At 40.8% G+C, this 20,318-nt stretch overlaps 1 protein-coding gene across 4 annotated transcripts in view; it reads right to left on the bottom strand.

Moving 5' to 3' along the window:
- The window catches only part of RHBDD1 (rhomboid domain containing 1), a 125,671-nt gene extending 112,053 nt beyond the window's left edge, over nucleotides 1-13,618 (bottom strand). Inside the window, exons 1-2 of one of the 4 annotated variants that reach the window (XM_055300403.1) lie at nucleotides 13,527-13,618; nucleotides 13,146-13,239 (exon numbers count right to left, since the gene is read on the bottom strand). The gene's annotated coding sequence lies outside the window, so the exon portion shown is untranslated. Of the gene's footprint in view, nucleotides 1-8,195; nucleotides 8,356-13,096; nucleotides 13,240-13,526 lie in introns of those variants that run through there. The other 3 variants (XM_055300401.1, XM_055300404.1, XM_055300405.1) reach the window with 3 other exon arrangements.
- Between the last annotated feature and the right edge of the window lie 6,700 nt (nucleotides 13,619-20,318).

The following is a 20,318-nucleotide window of genomic DNA, read 5'->3' on the forward strand; positions in this document are numbered from 1 at the left end:
CCCTCCCCTATTTACCTACAAGTAGGACATGAAATTATGTGTCCCCTTCCCTATCTACCAGGAAGGACAAAGTTAATTATTAGACAACCTTTGATCTGGCACCCGTGGAATCTACATAAACTTTACTAACTAACCCATATCCAGTAGTTCCCCCACATATCTGCCTCCTATAGAAAGTCAGTCTTTTTCCTTTGTCTTGTCACTTCTCCAAAAATGTACTTCTCTTTTGTAAAGATGCTGTATAAGACCAAGTTCTAACCATCTTTTTGAGTTAATCATCTCTGTGTACTCCCAAGTGTAGGTATCACATGCATACTAATAAAGTTGTTTTCCTCTTGTTGATCTGTCTTTTGTTAGTCTGGGTTACAGGGCTCCCAACTGGAGAACCCAGGAGCACAGAAGGGAAAAGAAATTTTTCCTCTCCTACATGAACTTGGCTACGATTCTGAGCCTCTTCAAAGTTGGGAGTGACAATTTGCCTTATGTCCTCAGTTCTCTGATGGATCTAAGAAATCTTGATTTTCAGTTTGTTCAGCTTCTGTCCTGTTGTAAGGTCAAGGGGGACAACTTCCAAACTCTTTACGTGTCAGAGCTGAAACAAGAAGTCACCGCATTTTTGATAAGAGATACGATACCTTAACCACCAAAAAAATTAGGAAGGACATAACCTCAATCTAAAGAACAGTCTTTCCCAAGGAAGGGTGGTTGGTGGCTTCCATTACACATGTCAAAATGTATACGTATTTTGAAAATATTTCAAATACAGAAAATCTTACTAAAGAAAACTTTAACAAATCTAATCATTTTCTTGATACAAGTCAACTTGTAGATCTGTATTTAAGACAGTAGTACAAAGTAACATTCAAGTATCTCACCTCTTTTGGTAATTACCAATAAAAGCCAATAAAAGAATAGCCAATAAAAGAATAAAAAATCAATTTTAAGAATCGAGTTAAAAACAAAAAAGTAACAACCCACATGTAATTTTTTCTCATTTTGGAATATATACCCTATACAAACAGAGAGGCTGAGAAACAAAAGCCTCCATGCATTCTCTGACTTCTCCCCGCAAGACTCTGGGAAGTGTGGGTCTACGGGAGGGAGACGTATGAAGTGTACCCTCCTTGGCATTCTTTCACATATGCTCCCCACGTCCTGTCCCATAAAGTAAGGTTTAATCTGAGAATGAAGCCACAGAGAGACAAAAATATCTTTTCTACCTTTTAAGAATTGCTGGAATAAAGGATCACTATCCTGACTTTTAGCCTTGTGCTTTGCCAACTCTCCAAGAGCTGCCTGGTCATATCATGTCACTTTGCCTTTGAATAGTGGCTCTTGTAGAATGCACCTCATATTATTAAAAGCCTTGACAGCAGCCTCACCCAAAGGACTGCCACATAGGAATCATCTTCACATTATATAATCAAACTTACTATTCCTTGTGCAAAATCCCATCAGAACTAGGAAAAACTTAATTTCTCCTACTTAAATGAATATGCTTTCTTCTGCTAAAAACCACTCAGCCATTTGGTTGTTCATCCCCTCTTTACTTGTGTTTTGTGTCATTTCTATACCCAACACTTTTTTGGAAATAGGCAAATAATGTACAAATATGTGCCAATTATCAAAATGTTAAATCAGTCCAATCCAGAATACCTTAATGATGCTTCCTCACTTGCAGCAGGCTTTGTTTTTTTGTTTTTTAAGATTTTATTTATTTATTTATTCATGAGAGGCAGAGAGAGAGAGAGAGAGAGAGAGAGGCAGAGACACAGGCAGAGGGAGAAGCAGGCTCCATGGAGGGAGCCTGACGTGGGACTCGATGCCGGGTCTCCAGGATCAGACCCTGGGCCAAAGGCGGTGCTAAACAGCTGAGCCACCCGGGTGGCCCCGCAGCAGGTTTGAAAGACAAAAAGTGAATGAGAAGGGAAAATTTCTTAGAAATATCTTTGTTAGAAGTATCTAAGCTATTTCACAGCATGCATGTGCTGTTGGCATAAATGCTTGAACTACATTAGAGAAATATAAGTTAATTAGTGTGGTCAGTTCTGCTACAGTGCTTGTTTTGTAACAAGCAAATTTGTTCAAATGCAATTAATGTATCAGAGAACAACTGGAGCATAATGCAAATTTCCCATTCGATTATGTGCAATTTCATCTGCAAGAAACATTAGGTGAGAGCAGAAAACTGCGCCCAGCTGAGGCAAGCTACACAGAAAGTCACCAAATGCACACATTTATATACCTCAAACATCTACCAGCTACCTATGTTTAGAGAATAGGAGTTACACCCACTCCCATCTACAGTCACAACTTACCTCCCAACTCCAGATAATCCTTATTCTACCACTTGATAATAATTCACAAGCTGCAATACTCTGACAGCCACTTTCACAAGCAAAGCTCAGGAATTTTGGAAGGCAATGTGTCGTATTTATTATAGTATTTATGTATTTCTTAACCACTTAATGTGTAACTGTGCTATTTTGTTAGGTTCTTTTTTTGTTTTGTTTTTAACGTAGCACTAATAAAATTTTGTGTTTTACTCCTGCCATGATTTGCACCATAAGCTCAGTGGTTTTATTGCATGATTTTGCACAGGATGGTGATTTCAGGAATGCCCATGTCCCATCCTAGCAGAGCTGACTGTAAAGCTAGTGTGAAGTGTGTGAGAGGCAGGGCAGCTAACCTAAGAACTGCTGCTTCTCAGTCATTATTAGCCCACTTCACTCCACATTTCACTGCTACAATCCTACCTTTTAACCAAACTCACCAAAGTTAGATGCTCCCATCACCCAAAGATGTGGAATACTGTATGCTCTGACCTTTCTCAGACAAATTAGAGTAAGAGAGGACAAACTCTCTCTTAACCTATCAAATATGCCCCTCTCTTTCCCCTTGATATCTTCACTACCAAAAGTGGTTTTACCTTCCTTCACATGGAACTTAAAATCAAGATTCCTTTAATTTTGGCATTTGTTTACTTGACCACATGTCTTTAAGGTACCAGGGTTTATCTCTGATTAAAATTACTCAAGGAAATAGACCATATTTGTGTTTGGTCAGATGCTTTCAGTGAGAGAAATCAGTTATAATAACACTGTTCGAGTGTACCAATTTCAGCAAAGAAGGGAAGAGGTAAAGCTGAAACCCAATATCAGAGGCTCTGACAATACATGCAGCTCAATGAAAAAAAAAACTGCATTTACATGCATTGTGCATGTTTCACTTCTAGACAGCATACAAGGTCAAACCACTAACTGTCAGTGACAATACACTTACAAACTTCTGGTCAATTACCTGGTTAATAACAAAAGGCAAGGCTATGACATCATTACAGTTATAATTAATTTACACAGATCGGCTCCCAGTTAATCAAATACATCTTTTAAAACCGTTTAATTATTTTTCACCTAGAAAGCAACACTCAGCTTTGCTAAATGAAAAGCAATCTTGCTGAATTCAACATGAAAGGCTGTCAGGCTACTCTCAGACATAAAGGACAAAAGGCTTCACAGGGCACACCACTGCAAGGTAGGAGCACTCACAGCAAGCAGAAGCAGCACAAGGTGATGGCTAATAGAACACGTTTGAACAGTTTCCGAACATAAAGAAGTTGTCAAGAAATGGGATAAACAGATAAGCTGTGGGAAAAGAAACGTCCCAATGCTTTTTGTCAAAAACATACATGGGGCCAGCAATGTTAATGTATGTAGTATTATACCCTAGCTAAGGGCATAGTCTTTGCTAAGAAGACTCTTACAATATGTAAGAGAAGACTCTACAATATGCCTTAGAAAATTTGGCTGCCAGTTTCTCACCTGTAAAAGGACAATGAGGCAGGCTCATTTGGTTTTGCAAGGATCAAATGAGATTACATACATAAAATCTTAAGTTAATTAATAATAGGGTTTTTCATCCATATAAACAAGTGAATTAAAATAAGACCTAAGATTAAGGATTTTAAATAGCTTTAAAGTATTTTTACAACTTAGTAACCAATTAGCATTTTTCTGGGCTTTCTATGATCCATTATTTTTAAACTGCATCATATGATTCAGGCACACATACATTTTAAAAGCAATGGGGTATGCGGAAGGCCCGTGAAAACAGAAATCATTTTCAACTAAAATAAATTTTATTTTATTTTTTTTTTTTTTTTTTTTTTTTTTTAAATTTTTATTTATTTTATGATAGTCACACAGAGAGAGAGAGAGAGAAAGAGGCAGAGACATAGGCAGAGGGAGAAGCAGGCTCCATGCACCGGGAGCCCAACGTGGGATTCGATCCGGGGTCTCCAGAATCACGCCCTGGGCCAAAGGCAGGCGCCAAACCGCTGCACCACCCAGGGATCCCCTAAAAATAAATTTTATAATAAAGTCTCAAACCAGAGCTTCTGTCAACATTGCCTGATAATTTGAGAATTTAATGAGCCTCCACTTTAGGATTAAAAAAAAAGTCTCACTATGTCAGATGACAAAATTTTTATTTTTTTCTACCTTTTTAGAGTGTTAGGGTCTTAACAGAAATGATTACCTTTATACATGAAAAATGAAACTACAGGGTTTTGTATATAATCTTGACTTTTGCTCCATGGTGAAGTGAATTAGTGCCAACTCCAATTCTGATCCATCACCACTTATGATTTCCAATATCAATCATGAGCCAGTTCCTTCTCTCACAGACTACATGTCTTAGTGTAATGAGGGCTCATTAAGTTACTCCAACTGACAGCCCTTCAGACATAGGTCCTTCACCAGGAGACACATGGGAAGCAGCAATGCCAGCATCCACCAGCACTCCCTTCAAGAAGATTCGAGTAATTCCACGTTCGCTTTTGCTCCACACCAGAGTTCTTTGTTTATTTGCCTAAAGTCAAGAAAAAAGTAAGAGCCATCCAGCCCCCCCCCTCATGTAATCTCTGTGTAAGAATGGTTAGTGAATTATTTATGTGACTGAAATCCTCCCAGCACAAGAACTAGTCGAGAGAGAGAAGAGCGTGCCTGACTTCAGAGATGTTATTTATGTTCCCACAAAGCACATGGGACATCCACTAACCGTTGGATGGTGGGGGCAGCATGGAGTTTTGGCCTGCCCAGCCAGCAACAATACCTCATTCCTTTAGGAACGGGAAGCTGCCTCCCACCCTCCCTGGATATGGTCCTGGGAAGACCAACAATCAAGGGTGCCCTTTCTCACACTGATTCAAGGGTGACAGCAACCAGAGTAAAACTTGTGCAGGGACCATAGGACCAACAACATCTGGAACTGATAATGAGAGCTTTAAGTAAAAAAATGGTTCAAGTCCACCAAGTCTACCAAACCCCTGCGAGCTCACCTAGCTAGTTTCCAAGGCTTGGTTGGTTGGTTGGTTTTCTATCAATTCTCTGAGCTTATCCATAAACTTCCAATAAATGTCTTGCTCTTCAATAAGCTACCTCGATACTACAGTTAACTTACTTTCTGTTGTTTTCAAAGAACACTACCTAAAACACTACATCTGCCAAGAGCTGGCAAGCAGATCCTAGTCTATTACAAGCAGTACTAACTCTCACCATCTCCTGGTACAGCACTCTAGCCTATGGAAGAACCAAAACATGGTGCGTGTATAAGTGGTATCTCAAATGTCGGCTAAGTCCATGCTATTGCTAGAGAAAAAAGAGAGCACCCAGCTAAGAATGTGAGCACAAGAGCAACTTCGCCATACATAAGGTAAAGTCTTCTTAAAACCATGTACTAGTGTCTAAATTTGAACATTAGATGAAGAATGTAATCATAAAATGAAAAAATGGATGGTCTAAATTTGTCTTATTTATATAAGGTCGATGTTTTAAAAGAATACATCTAATTCTTGATTTTCAAAACATACTCCTTGCCTTTGTTCTTCACTGAAAACTACTCTCCACATTTAGTAAAATGTTATCACTTGATGAACGCTTCTGACTAGAACTTTGAGACAATGAATCATTTAGTTTCACCAACTAAAAAAAAAAAAAAAAAAAAAAAAAAAAGGAAAGAAGGAAGAAAGAAACAGAGTAAGAGGCTTCTTCAATCTGATAGCCTTCAGGAAGGATCATGGAATTATCCTGCATGTGTTTCTGTGGGTTTACTGCTTTGTCCCCATCTTGTAATTCATTAACAGACATAAATCATAACATTTCTCTAATTATGAGCCTGGAGAAGGAAACCAATAAATGTGAAACTATAGCAGTAAAAGCATTATGCAGATAATTTTATACCTCACTGTCTGTATTCCTTCATTTAATAAATATTTGAGTGCCTATGAAGGGAGAGGTACTGTCCTTTCAGGCAACAACAGCCTAGAGAGCAGAAATACAGAGACATGGTGCGATAAAGAATGAAAACAGGAATGCATATAAAGGTGTGAGAAATGTTTGGAAAATAGCAAAAATAAGTTTTAAGGTTTTGTATGTGGGGTGGGGTAAAGAAAGAAAATAGTGGGCAGGCATTTTCCTGTGGGCTATACAGAGGAAGAGGAAATGATCCACGAAACTCAGAATCAAAATAAATAAAAGATCTGTCATCATTTGGGGGGCATAATAGCTACAAGCTAAAAATCTGGAAAGCCAAAGGTCCCTTAATACAAAATTAACATACCTTGAAAGAAACTAGTAAATCTAGAGTAGTAGGAAGGGACTACATGGGCAGTATGTACAATATTTATTACTACATTGGTTCAAACATAGAATCAAATTAATTCATTACAAAGACATGATTGCAAATGGCTGGTATTTGTAACATAAAAAAATATATAGCAAAGTTTCCTTCATGCTGCTCAAGTGAATTCCTCAAGGAAAACAAATCCAAAATTAGAAGTAGCTGCCAACACACACAAACACACCCCCTATATTATTTATATAAGGATGAAGTCATTGTAATATGTATATAAATTTCATTCATAACTATCCTGATATGCTGACTCTGGATTAAAAATGCATAAGCAAGTTTACTCCATGCAGAAACAGCTTCTGGTATAATGAGAACATTTCTGGAACTGAAGCCAGATTTGGGGTCAAATATGGATGCCATCATTTACTAGTTTGTGGCCTTGGGTAAATCATATAATCAATCCTGCTGAGCTTATCCTGCTTCTTTATCCATAGATGAGAAAAATCCCACTTACTTACTGGAGTCATTGTGAAGAATAAATGAAATAGCATATTATGTGAAAGCACGTAGCACACTCCCAAAGTTTGTTTTCCAATCTCCCTTCCTCTCCATAAAGTAATGAGCCTTTCCCCCCATGGAACTAGACTTTATTGCTTTATAATTATGATGTGCATGTAACAATGTCCAAGAAACTAGATGGTAAAATAAAACCAACACGCAAACCTGAATGCACACATTGTTAGTTGACTATCAACTAGATCCCAAAGGGCTCTTATACAGCTCTTGTACACTATCTATTGCTTCCCAGAAATTTGACACATTTTCTTTTCTGAATACAGCCAAAATTATCCCACAGGCTTTGAAATATCGCCATCATGATGTTGCACAGAGCAGCTGGCTGATTGAAAGTGACTCCCCCTCCCCCACACTCCAGCTGTCACCAGGAAACCCTCCTCAGTGTGTGAAAAAAGACAATGTGATATTACTACTATCCCTATTAATAATGATCTAACAAATACTTGGCATTTGAGATTATTTTTCTTATGAAAGCTCACTATTAACTAAAAATTAACTTTAAGAAAAGCCCTTTACCATACAAATTGCAAACCAGCTGCTTTCATACAACAAAAAATAGAGGGACAGTAAACATAAGTAATATATTTCCACTGACTTCTTGTTTCTTTTTCCTGGAGTCATCTGTAATGCTAAACAACAGCCAGTTAAAATATTAAATAGCTTTAACAGTGATACAGCTGTCATGGCCTAAGAGGGATCAAAAAAAAAAAAAAACTGACATGATTTCTCAAAAAGCATGCATAGACTCCGATTTTTTGTAAAATGTGGGTCAGACTGAAGGCTGCATCTTTTCCTCTTTTTTTTTTTTTTTTTTTTAATAATCCCATTCCTCTGCATGAGAAGTTATACATTTGACATTGCTGAAAACCCTGGGAATGGTCTTCAGAACAAGTCTGTGAATCCCACTCACAATAATCCTTAATGCATGACTTTTCAGATATATAACTGTCTCTTGAGGATTTCTATCCCACAGATGAAGAGTTACACACCCAGTGCCCTGGTCTCCAGGGTTCCATTGACGTGCCTTGGAGCATCACTGCAAAAAGTTCAAGATGAGCACCAGCAAGCAGAACCGTGCCCTTTAACATCTCTTAAAGCCTCTTAGCTCCTGAGCTTTTCAGGTAAGATTCTGCTGAAGCGGGTTCCCTGCTAGGAAAAAAAAAAAAAAAAAAAAAAAACCCTAAGGACCACTGCTTTAAGAACTGAAGCATAAAAGGAAATCTATGTTTTTAAAGTATCATTTCTATCCTTTACATGGTTTTTTAAAAGAATGTTTAGGGGGTGCCTGGGTGAGGGTGACTCAGTTGGTTAAGTGTCAGATTCTTGAGTTCTGCTCAGGTCATGATCTCATGATTGTGAAATTGAGCCCTGTTGCCAGGCTCCCTGCTCCGCATGGACTCTCCTGGATTCTCTCTCTCCCTCTCTCTCTCCCACTCCCTCCTTGCTTGCTCACTCTCTCTCAAATAAATAAAAAAAATCTTAACAATAAATAAATAAAAAGAATGTTTAGGGGTGCCTGGGTAGCACAGCTGGTTGAGCATCCAGCTCTTGGCTTCAGCTCAGGGTCATGAGACTGAGCCCAGTGTTTGGGTCCATACCCGAAGTGGAGCCTGCTTGAGGTTCTCCCTCCCTCTCCTGCTCATGCTCCCTTTCTATCTAAAATAAATAAATCTTGGGACACCTGGGTGGCTCAGCAGTTGAGCATCTGCCTTCTGCTCAGGGTGTGATCCCAGGATCCAGGATCGAGTCCCACATTCAGCTCCTTGAGGGAAGCCTGCTTCTCCCTCTGTCTGTGTCTGTGCCTCTTTTCTTTGTCTCACATGAATAAATAAATAAAATCTTTAAAAATAAATATTAAAAAAAGAATGCTTATATATGTGTGCATGTATATAACTTTACATAAATGTAGAGATTTATCCCCATCTCCATATTATAACGCATTGCCAAGTAAACAAAAGTATGACCTGGTATGACTCTTTTCAAGTATTTTCTATGCTCATATATTCATGTTTTATATATATACGAAAAAACGACATGAAATATTTCATGGAACATAATGCATAGTGCATGTTTTCAATGAAGTCTCACCTCCTAGAATAGTGTCCCCTCTAAAGCAGACTGTTGTGGTAAACCAAATGAAGATACTTAAATACTAATTACCCCCTGACCTTGACCTTCCAGTAAACACCCAGAACAATTTTATGGAAGTTTGCTCCATTACAGTGATAAAATCGAAGATAGTGTTTTTCTACCAGGTTTTAGAGTTTTAATTTTTTCCATGTGTGTGCTTTCTCTCAAAATAATGTGAAAGTTCTGACTCTTTGGGATTTTACCACTTAAAAAGTAGTGCAGTTAGGCGATAACAAAATTACCTCATTTATAAAAGTAGGATGAAGAAATGAATGCAGTAAGGTTATTTGTGGAGTGATAACTACTTTCTTCCCCCTGTCCAACTGCAGCATTTATTGGGTCTCTCCGCCTTCACGTGGTAGACAGGCTTTGCACTTTATTTCATTTAATTCAATGTCCTGAAGGAGGAGCACACCATGACTCCTACTTTAAAGAGGAAATTAAGGCCAAGGGGATGTTACTTTGTCTAATGAACCCAATAAGGGAGGGTTCAAAGCAAGGTCTGACCAAAACCACTGCTAGAGACCTGCCTTTCTGACACAGAGAACAAGAAAATTATTTAGGACCCTTGAAAAATGAATGTTTCATGATGGGACAGTGCTAATTTGATGGTAGTATTAACAAAATTATTTATAGGAGCTAATATGCAAAGTGACTGATGTTTATCTGAAAACTCTCACCCACAGTATACAAGAGTCATGGTGTGGCTCAGGGAACAGTGTGCCCTAATCAAAGTGACATGTTGTTTAGGCCATGGTGTGGCAATGACCTTTTCAACATTGGAATGAGTCTAGGTCTTATGGCAACTGCTTCAAATCCTACATTTTTCTTTTCTTCCCCCCACACTGGCCCCCTGAAAAGGGAAGGGAAAAGTTGTAAGTAAACACTGCAACTGATAATCTGAAAAAAACAGCAGGTGAAAGGCACTGCCAACTTAGCTGCTGCAATGCTTCCAGAAAACAGATGTATAGGCAACAGTTATGACAAGGCGACGTTGGCTTCCCGGACCTATGTGACACATGGGGAAGAAAGATAAGGATGGCAACATCTTCAGCTTGGGCTTCTGCACGCCAAGTCATTAACATCCCTCAGCTTTATGGCTAAGGCTTATCTCTGGTTATCCACCCTACTTTGTTACCAAGGCCTGGGTCAAAAGAAGGTATAATTAAGCTGAAAAAACCAAAAGGCCAAAGAATTAAAAACTATTCTTTAACACAATTATTTAGGTCTTTCTTAAAAATACTACAGTTCCAGGGGTCCTGGCTGGCTCAGCCAGTAGAGCCTGAGACTCTTGATCCTCAGAGTGGTGAGTTCAAGCCCCACATTGGGCATAGAGCCTACTTATCCATTCATCTTTCGATGGACACTGAGGCTCCTTCCACAGTTTGGCTATTGTGGACATTGCTGCTAGAAACATCGGGGTGCAGGTGTCCCGGCGTATAAAGGAAGGGAGAAGAAATGTGTGGGAAATATCAGAAAGGGAGACAGAACAGAAAGACTCCTAACTCTGGGATACGAACTAGGGTGGTGGAAGGGGAGGGGGTGGGGGTGGGGTGAATGGGTGACGGGCACTGAGGGGGGGCACTTGACGGGATGAGCACTGGGTGTTATTCTGTATGTTGGTAAATTGAACACAAATAAAAAATAAATTTATTATAAATAAATAATAAATAAATAAATAAATAAATAAATAAATGTCAAAAAGAAAAACAAAACAAAATAAAACTATTTCTTTCAAAAAAAAAAAAAATACTACAGGCCCAATACGGTGGTATTAGCACACACTGCTATAACTTTCAATGGAATATCCTGACCCAACAATCTTGATTATACAAACTATACAACTAGAATCCAGAAATAAACAAGTAAAATGCCCTCTAAGGCATGGTCACAATATTCACGCACTGCAACTCACATCCAACCTGGTGAAAACCCTTCCAGCATTACAATCCAGGTACTTAACTCTATGCAGTTCCAACAAGCTATTAAATAATAGGGATCCCTGGGTGGCACAGCAGTTTGGCGCCTGCCTTTGGCCCAGGGCGCGATCCTGGAGACCCGGGATCGAGTCCCACGTCGGGCTCCCGGTGCATGGAGCCTGCTTCTCCCTCCACCTGTGTCTCTGCCTCTCTCTCTCTGTGACTATCATAAATAAATAAATAAATAAATAAATAAATAAATAAATAAATAAATAATTTTAAAAAAAAATTTTAAATAGTATCTCATCTTCGAATGTTTTCTTGTGTGCTAGTGTTAAATTTCTCTTGTATTTTCACACTGAATATTTACAGCCCTATAAAAGAGCCTTTAAATAACCTGTCCAAGGCCATACACCTAGGAAAGGCTTCACCGCGATCCACATTCCATTCAGTGATTTCTCCTCCTTACAAGCACAGCAGTAATTCACAACATTAGCTCCCAAGTGCACGGGGATCAAGTGGAAGTCTTGTTAAAATAGATTTGATTCATTTAAGTCTGGGATAAGACCCCCCCCCCCAGCAAAAAAAAAATTCGCATCTCCAGCGAAGTTCCCAGGTGATGACGATGCTGGCAGTCCTGGGATAATTAGGAACGGTATTGCTATTCTTCTTTATAAAACAACTTGCTTCCCCCAAGCTGCCACTTGAGTAGCAAATTAGAAGTCTTTTAGTCTTTTTTTTTTAAGATTTTATTTATTTATTCATGAGAGAGAGAGAGAGAGAGAGAGAGAGACAGAGGGAGAAGCAGGCTCCATGCAAGGAGCCCGACGTGAGACTCGATCCCGGGACTCCAGGATCACGCCCTGGGCTGAAGGCAGGTGCTAAACCGCTGAGCCACCCGGGCTGCCCAGAAGTCTTTAGATTTAAGGGCACTTGGGTGGCTCAGTGGTTGAGCATCTATCTTTGGGGCTCAGGTCCTGATCTCGGGGACCTGGGATCGAGTCCCGCTTCACGCCCTGCCTCTGCCCCTCTCTCTGGGTCTCTCATGGGTCAATAAAATCTTAAATAACAATAATAGTAATAATTCTTTAGATTTATAGTTTGGTGGAATTGACTAAATAAATAAGATGCCAGACATTACACTTTCAAGAAGCAACTGCCAAGAACTAAAAAAAAAAAAAAAAAAAAAAAAAAAGGGCAGGACAGCCCAGCCGTCACCGAGTTTCCCGCAGAGGCCCACCGCACTCGGCGACTGAACCGTGACAACGCCAATTAATTCCTTCTAACAGCCATCGTGAGTCTTCAAAAGTCCGTGCGCGGTTTGGAGGAGGGGAAGGCCTGTGGTCCGTTTCTGGACGGGCTTCTAAGGCGGGACGAGAGCACGGGGCTAAATGCGCGGCCGGGCGGGCGGGCGGCCGGGCGGGCGGCCTTCCCATCCCCCCACTAAGGGGAGCCCCACCTCTGGCATCAGGGTCCCGCCGGCCGCAGCCCGCCCAGCGGAGCGGAGCTACTCTTCCAGCACCTCACAGTGCAAGCTGCTGCTGATGCAACCTCACTTTCAACGTTCCTGCTTTCGGAAGGAATCTCCTACGGCTCCCAGCGAGCGGCCCCCCGAGCGTCGTCCCCCGCACGGCCCGCCCCACGGAGACACCCGGGGGCGGCCCGCGGGGCCCCCGCTCCACGGGCCTCCGGAAGCACCCGCCCGGCCCTCGGACTGGCCCCGGGGCGCCGGGGATGCGGCAGCGCGCCCCCAACCCGGCCCCCGGCGCGGCCCGCCCCCGGCAGGTGCCGCCCGGCGCCCCGCCTCCCCTCCCCGCCCGGCGCCGCCGCCCGAGACGCACCGGGCAGCACCGACGACGCGAGGGGCACCGAACAGACGCAGAAACTCACGCTCTCTACGACCCGCCTGCGTCCCCACGTCGTGGCGCGTGTGTGCGTCATCACGCACAGGCGCCGGATACCGAGCGCTCCAGGTCCCCGGGGCCTGCGGGGCGGGGCGGTGGTGACGTGGCTGGCGCAGCGGGGCTTGCAGGGCGGGGATTGGAGGGGGACGTAAAGTGGGCGGGCCGGGCTCCCTCCGCGCATGCGCAGGTGCGCGCCCGCGCTCCGCTCCCCGCTGCTGGCTGGGCGTGCGCCGCGCGTGCGGCCGGCGGGGGCTCCCGGGAGGTTCCCGCGCGGCGCGGTGTGCGGAGCCTGTACCCTCTCCGTACCCTCCCCGAGCGACACGCGGATAAAATTCCTTCGTGCCGTAGATGTTGGTCGCCTACGCACGCGTGAAGCCAAGGAGCGGCGTGGGACTGGACGTGCGGACGAGCGGAGAGGACCCGCTGCGGCCAAGGAGCCGGCCTTCCGGTTGCATCTGCGCCGCGAGGTCCTGCTGCTGCGTGGGGCGCCGGCGGAGCCCTGGTCGCAAAGCAGGCCACGCCAACGGGGTCGTGGGTGTGCTGCCCACGCCCCAACGCTTAGGCTGCAGCCCGCGTTTATTGGTCCGTTTGCCCGTTTAAGGGCTCCAGGTGTGAAGCTTTGCAGCGGAGGTATCCCTTTGATGCTATTTTAATTAGAGGCGGTGCTTCTACCGTGAAACAGGTTTTTTTGTCCAGTCGGAGTCCGGTTAAATGCGGTAATGCTGTCCGTCATTTACACACACCCTGCAATAGGAGGAAGCTATCCTACTAGCCTGTACGTGTGCAATTTTCTGGGAACGAGGAGGAAGACAACGCATTTTTCACGGAGGAATCCAAATGCAGGCGGTGGTACGCTGTTCTGTGTGTATTGGAGGTTGCGGCAGCTGTGTGTAGCGAGGCTACAGGAAAACTGCCTGAATCAGAAGAGTTTTTTTGTTTTTTGTTTTAATTTTTTTTTTATTTATTTATGATAGTCACAGAGAGAGAGAGAGAGGCAGAGATACAGGCAGAGGGAGAAGCAGGCTCCACGCACCGGGAGCCCGACGTGGGATTCGATCCCGGGTCTCCAGGATCGCGCCCTGGGCCAAAGGCAGGCGCCAAACCGCTGCGCCACCCTGGGATCCCAGAATCAGAAGAGTTTTCATGGTCTTTTGTTACCGGTTACTGCAAGGACTCTTCGTGGAAATGTTCGTTTTGGAGTTTGGAATTTCAGTGAAAATTTGGCTCACGTACAGGGGACCGTAATAGATTTTTCTAGTGAGAGAAAAGATTCTTAGGAAATTGCAAGCATGTATTCTTTGAGTCTCACAAGTTACCCCTTTGTTCTGAAAGCAATATGCTGATCAGAAAGCTTGGCTGATGATGAGAAACTGCCTTCCTCGAAAGCCAACTGAAGGAGGATGAGGAGTAGATGAATTGCATATAGAAGTATTTTATATACTTTTCTGCAAAAAAAAAAAAGTAATTCTTCAAAAAGAAGAGGTCTCCATTTATCCTTCTGATCATGATCATGTTCATCAATTAATACCAATCCCATCTTCAGTTCCCTCACATCTCTTGCACCTTCCTATAATTGCATCATTTTTCTTGCTCTTAATCCACCAAATACGGAAGTAATTTTAAGGGAGCCACAAGTTAAGAAGTCCCAAGATTAGAGTGATCTCAGAAATGTTATATAGAGACGTTAAGAATATACTTAGGCAATTACGTTCCATTTCAGATATTATAAGTGAAAAATTTCATAGACATTTAAGAGGACAGAAAAAATCTATCTTTTTAAAAATGACCTTTTTTTGTCCTATATGATTCAGCAGACCAGAACTTTAATTCCTTTTGAAATCATGTATACTTGCGTCCTATTTAAATTGGCAAACATCATTTAGATAATAATTGTACATCTTAAACATTAACATGAGACAGTCCTGCATCCTTTCACTGAGGTAGGGCTTTCATAACAAATAGAACAAAATACAAAGATTCAGTCCCAGAAGAAGACCTTTAACATTAAATTTATACAGTCGTTACATTACTTTGTAAGATGATTCCTAAACACTCAAAGTACTCATCTTAATCATGAGAAAAAGCATTGTACACGTTGCGTGTAATATTCCAGACCCGTCTAATGATCTGAACGATTTTCTAATTTTATAAAAGGTTTAAAAGCAGCAATACCTGGGATTAAGCCGTTTGATGCAAATGACTGTTCCTAAAATGTGGTCCCTGCACACAAATAGAGGAGTTGTGGTAACAGCTTCAAAGCCTGGCTTGAGGAGCGAAGACATCAAGCAACAACACCATGAGCAAATAACACAACTGCATTATTTTTTTTTTTTTTAAAGAGGAGCTTGTTTGGTATCCAATTGCTTTTAATGGATCATTTAGTGTTATACCCAACACTACCAAAAGATGTATAAAACTTATCAAAGAATTTATAGCTTATTATGAAAAAGCTTGCAAATTAATTCAAGAACAATTTAAGAGCCATAAAAATAAGTACAAAGTTGCATCATGTATTATGATGATAAGACCAACAATTAAATAGTGCTAAACCATGCAAACAGTAACCTTAAGAAATTTGCAATGGCTTTGCTGATAATCTAACATAATAGACTTTAAGACAAATACTTCTAAAGACACATGTCATACAGAGTCAATACATCAAGAAGATATAACAGTTAGAAATGTACATGTGTCCACCAACAGAACCCTAAATACATGAAGCAAAAATGGTTAGAGTTGAATGGAAAAATAGACAATAATAGTTTGATACTTCTATATCCTATTCTCAATGGGTAGAGGGTGTAGACAGAAAGCCACTAAGGATGTAGAAGCCTTGAACGACACTACCAACCTGATACGTATATAGACCACTATACTTAATGATCACAGGATTTATATTCTTTTTAAGTATATCCTTCAGGATAGTCAATATGCTAGGTCATAAAACAAGTGTCAATAAATTTAAAAGGATTGGGATCACGTTCTATAATGGAACCATGTCCTATGGCTACAATGAAATTAGAAATAGACAATAGGAAAAAAAAAACATAGAAAATCCCCAAATATTTGGAAATTAAATTACTCAAGAGCCAAAGAAGTCACAAAGGAAATTAGGAAATATTTTTAACTGAATGTAAATGAAAACACTGAATTTTGGGAGGCAGCTAAAACAGTGATTTGAAGGGTATTTACTACTTTAAAAAGAAAAAGGATTTTAATAATCTAGACTCTCATCTTAAGAACTAGAAAAATAAGAGCAACTCAGTGAACCCATAGCAAGCAAGTGGGAGGGAATATTGTTCATATTAGAAGCCAGTGAAACAGAAGAGAAAAATAAAATAAAAACTGGCTCTTTGAAAAGATCAATAAAATTGTCAAAACTTTATTTGGTAGCCCACCCCCCCATCCCACCCACCCACCCCCCACCCCCACCCCCCTGGAAAAAAGAGAAGACACAGATTGCCAACATTAGGAATGAAAGTAAAAAAAAAAAAAAAGTATATCACTCCCCACCCTACCAAAATTTTAAAAGGCTATGCCAACAAATTGGACAATGTAGTTGAGTTGGACAAATGCCTACAAAGATACAAACTGCCAAAAATGAATCAAGAAAACAGAAAATCTGTAGTTTGCATTCATGTCCTAGGGCTACCACAACAAAGTACCACAAATTGGGTGGCTTGAACAACAGAAATTTATGTCTCATATTTCTGGAAGACGGAAGTGCAAGACTGAGGTAGCAGCAGGGACACACTTGCTCTGAAACCTGTAGGAGAGAATCCTTCCTTGACTGTGTTCTGATGGTTTGCTGGCAGTCCAAAGCCCTACATGGCTTGCAACTGCATCACATCCGTCTCCACCTCCAACACCACATGGCCTTCTCCCTTCATGTACCAGTTTCCCCTTCTTATTAGGACACTAGGAATCCCATCTCCAGTATGACCTTACCTTGACTAGTTACATCTGCAATGGCCTGTTGCCAAATAATACATTCTGAGGTACTGGGGGTTAGGACTTAAACATAGCTCTTTGGGTGATTGCAATTCAACCCATAACAGATGTGTAACAAGTAAAATTATTATAGTTGGCCCTTGGGCAACATGAGTGTGAACTGTATGGGTCCACATATATATAGATTTTTTTTTTCTGATAGAGTACTGTAAATAAATTTTTCTTATGATTTTCTTAAGATCATTTTTTTCTCTAGCTTTATAGCAAGAATACAGTATACAATACTTATACAAACAATGTATTAATCCCTGTTTGTGTTACTGGTAAGGCTTCTAGTCAACACAGACTCTCAGTAGTTTTGGGAGAGTCAAAAGTTACGGATTTAAACTGTGCAGGGGGTTTGGTGCCACCAACTCCCATGTTGTTCAAGAGTTGACTGTACATTAAAATCCTTCTACAGAAACACTCTGCTGGCTCTCAGAAGATCATGTGACTCTTGATCTTGGGGTTGTAAGTTTGAGTCCCCATGTTGGGTATAGAAATTAAGATGAAATCTAAAAAGAAATTAAACCAAAATCTTTCTACAAAGAAAAGTCCAGGCCCAAATGGATTCACTGGTGAATTCAAATACTTAAGTATAAGTGATGCAATACAAAACATAAGAGAAAACCTCTGCTCTTTTAGGTTAGGTGAACACTTCTTAGCTATGAAGCCAAAAGCCCAAAATGCAAAGGAAAAAAAAACTGATAAGCTGGATGGCCTCAAATTTTTTTAAATATTTGCTTTTTGAAAAGACATCATTAAGAAAATGAAAATCAAGCTACTGATTAAAAGAAAATGTTTTGTATCTTATAAGGATTTGTATCTGGTTATTTAAAGTACTCATAACTCAAAAGGAAAATAAGCTATTCAATTAAAAAATGAGCGAAAAATCTGAACATATTCAATTAAAAAATGAGCGAAAAATCTGAACAGATCCTTCACCAAGGAGGATGTAAGAATAACTAAAAACCATTAAATATTCCCAACATCATTAGTCATTAGGAGAAAGCCAATTAAAACTATTGCAGAGGACACCTGCACCCCGATGTTTCTAGCAGCCATGTCCACAATAGCCAAACTGTGGAAGGAGCCTCGGTGTCCATCGAAAGATGAATGGATAAAGAAGATGTGGTTTATGTATACAATGGAATATTCCTCAGCCATTAGAAACGACAAATACCCACCATTTGCTTCAACGTGGATGGAACTGGAGGGTATTATGCTGAGTGAAGTAAGTCAATCGGAGAAGGACACAGTGTATGTTCTCACTCATTTGGGGAATATGAATAATAGTGAAAGGGAGTGTAAGGGAAGGGAGAAGAAATGTGTTGGAAATATCAGAAAGGAGACAGAGCATAAAGACTTCTAACTCTGGGAAATGAACTAGGGGTGGTGGAGGGGGAGGAGGGCGTGGGGTGGGGGTGAATGGGTGATGGGCACTGAGGGGGACACTTGACGGGATGAGCGCTGGGTGTTATTCTGTATGTTGGTAAACTGAACACCAATAAAAATTAATTTATTAAAAAAAAAAACTATTGCAGAGCCCCTGGAGTGACAATAATAAAGAAGACAAGCAACTATGTACAGAAACTGGAACCATTGTTTACTGCTGGTGGGAATGTAAAATGGTGTGGCCATTTTGGAAAATAGGTATATTTTTAAAAGTTAAACATACATTTATGATACAACCCAGCAATTCCACTGTTAAGAATCTACCTAAGAGAAATGAAACATGTCCACAAAAGACTTGACTGCAAATTTCACAGCAATATTATTCATAATAGCTAAAACCTGCAAACAATCCAAATGCTTATCAACTATCATTGGATAAAGCAATAAAGATACAAACTACTGATTCATCCTACAACATGGATAAACCTCAAAAGCAGTATGCTGAGAGAAAGCAGACCCAAAATATTATATAATTAGAATTCTATTCATATGAATTTCCCAGAAAAGACCAATCTCTCCAGACATGAAACAGATCAGTGATTGACTGGGACCGGATATGAGAGTTGGGTTAACAAAATGGACAGGAGGGAACTTTGGGGGATAATGAAATGTTCTAAGACTGGATTGTGAAGATGATTTTCCAGCTTTATAAATGTATTAGGGGCACCTGGATGGCTCAGTGGTTGAGAGATTGCCTCTGGCTCAGATCTGAAGTCGTGATCCCAGAGTTCTGGGATCAAGTCCTGCATCTGGAGCCTGCTTCTCCCTCTGCCTGTGTCTCTGCCTCTCTCTCTGTGTCTCTCATGAATAAATAAATAAAAACTTTAAAAATTAAATAAATAAAAATTACATAGGACACCATACACACACAATGGGTGAATTTTATGGTATGTAAATTCCATCTCAACGAAGCTGTTTAAAGAGAAAGGATAACTAGTCTGTTGACACATGCAGCCAGTCATCTACAAGACCTAGTAAAGACTAGGAATGACAAACTACACAGGTTCTACCCATCCACATGCTATGTTCAGGGCATTATTCTTGAGTCAGGGGATACCAATCAGATGCGGATGCCATACTCTAGGAACTTCTAGTCCTAAAAAGGAGCCAAGGGATCTATGTAAATTTCAATGAAGCCACATAGAAATTGCTAACTGTTCCTACTAATGTGTAAGTCAATTAATTTGGAACTTCAAAGGAAGCGAATATTAAAAGCAGCTGGAGAGATGAGGGAGTGCTTTGTGGAAGGTGACATTTGAATAGTATCCTGGATACAGAAGTAAGATTGGACCCATGAGCATGAATGGAATGGAACATTCTAAACCAAAAAGAGAACAATAAAATAACAATATTATGAGGGGGGCTTCTGGGTGGCTCAGTTGGTTAAGTGTCTGCCTTGGGTTCATGTCATGATCCCAGGGTCCTGGGATACAGTGGGGGGAAGTGAGGGGGCCCTGCTCAGCAGGGAGCCAGCTTCTCCCTCTGCCTACCACTCCCCTGCTTAAACATTCTCCTCCTCTCTCTCTCTGTCAAATAAATAAAATCTTTTTTTAAAAGAACAATATTGTGAGAAATCATTAAGGTGATTTATTCTTTATGTATTATTTGAACCAGGGTATTATTTTGATCAGTAGTAACAGATGAAATGGGTATGTCATGATGTCCAATATTCTTGGTGTATCAGCATTACAATGTAGATGCTGGACTAAACAGG

Source organism: Nyctereutes procyonoides, unplaced genomic scaffold, assembly GCF_905146905.1.
Source record: "Nyctereutes procyonoides isolate TBG_1078 unplaced genomic scaffold, NYPRO_anot_genome, whole genome shotgun sequence".
Classification (NCBI taxonomy): Eukaryota; Metazoa; Chordata; class Mammalia; order Carnivora; family Canidae; genus Nyctereutes; species Nyctereutes procyonoides.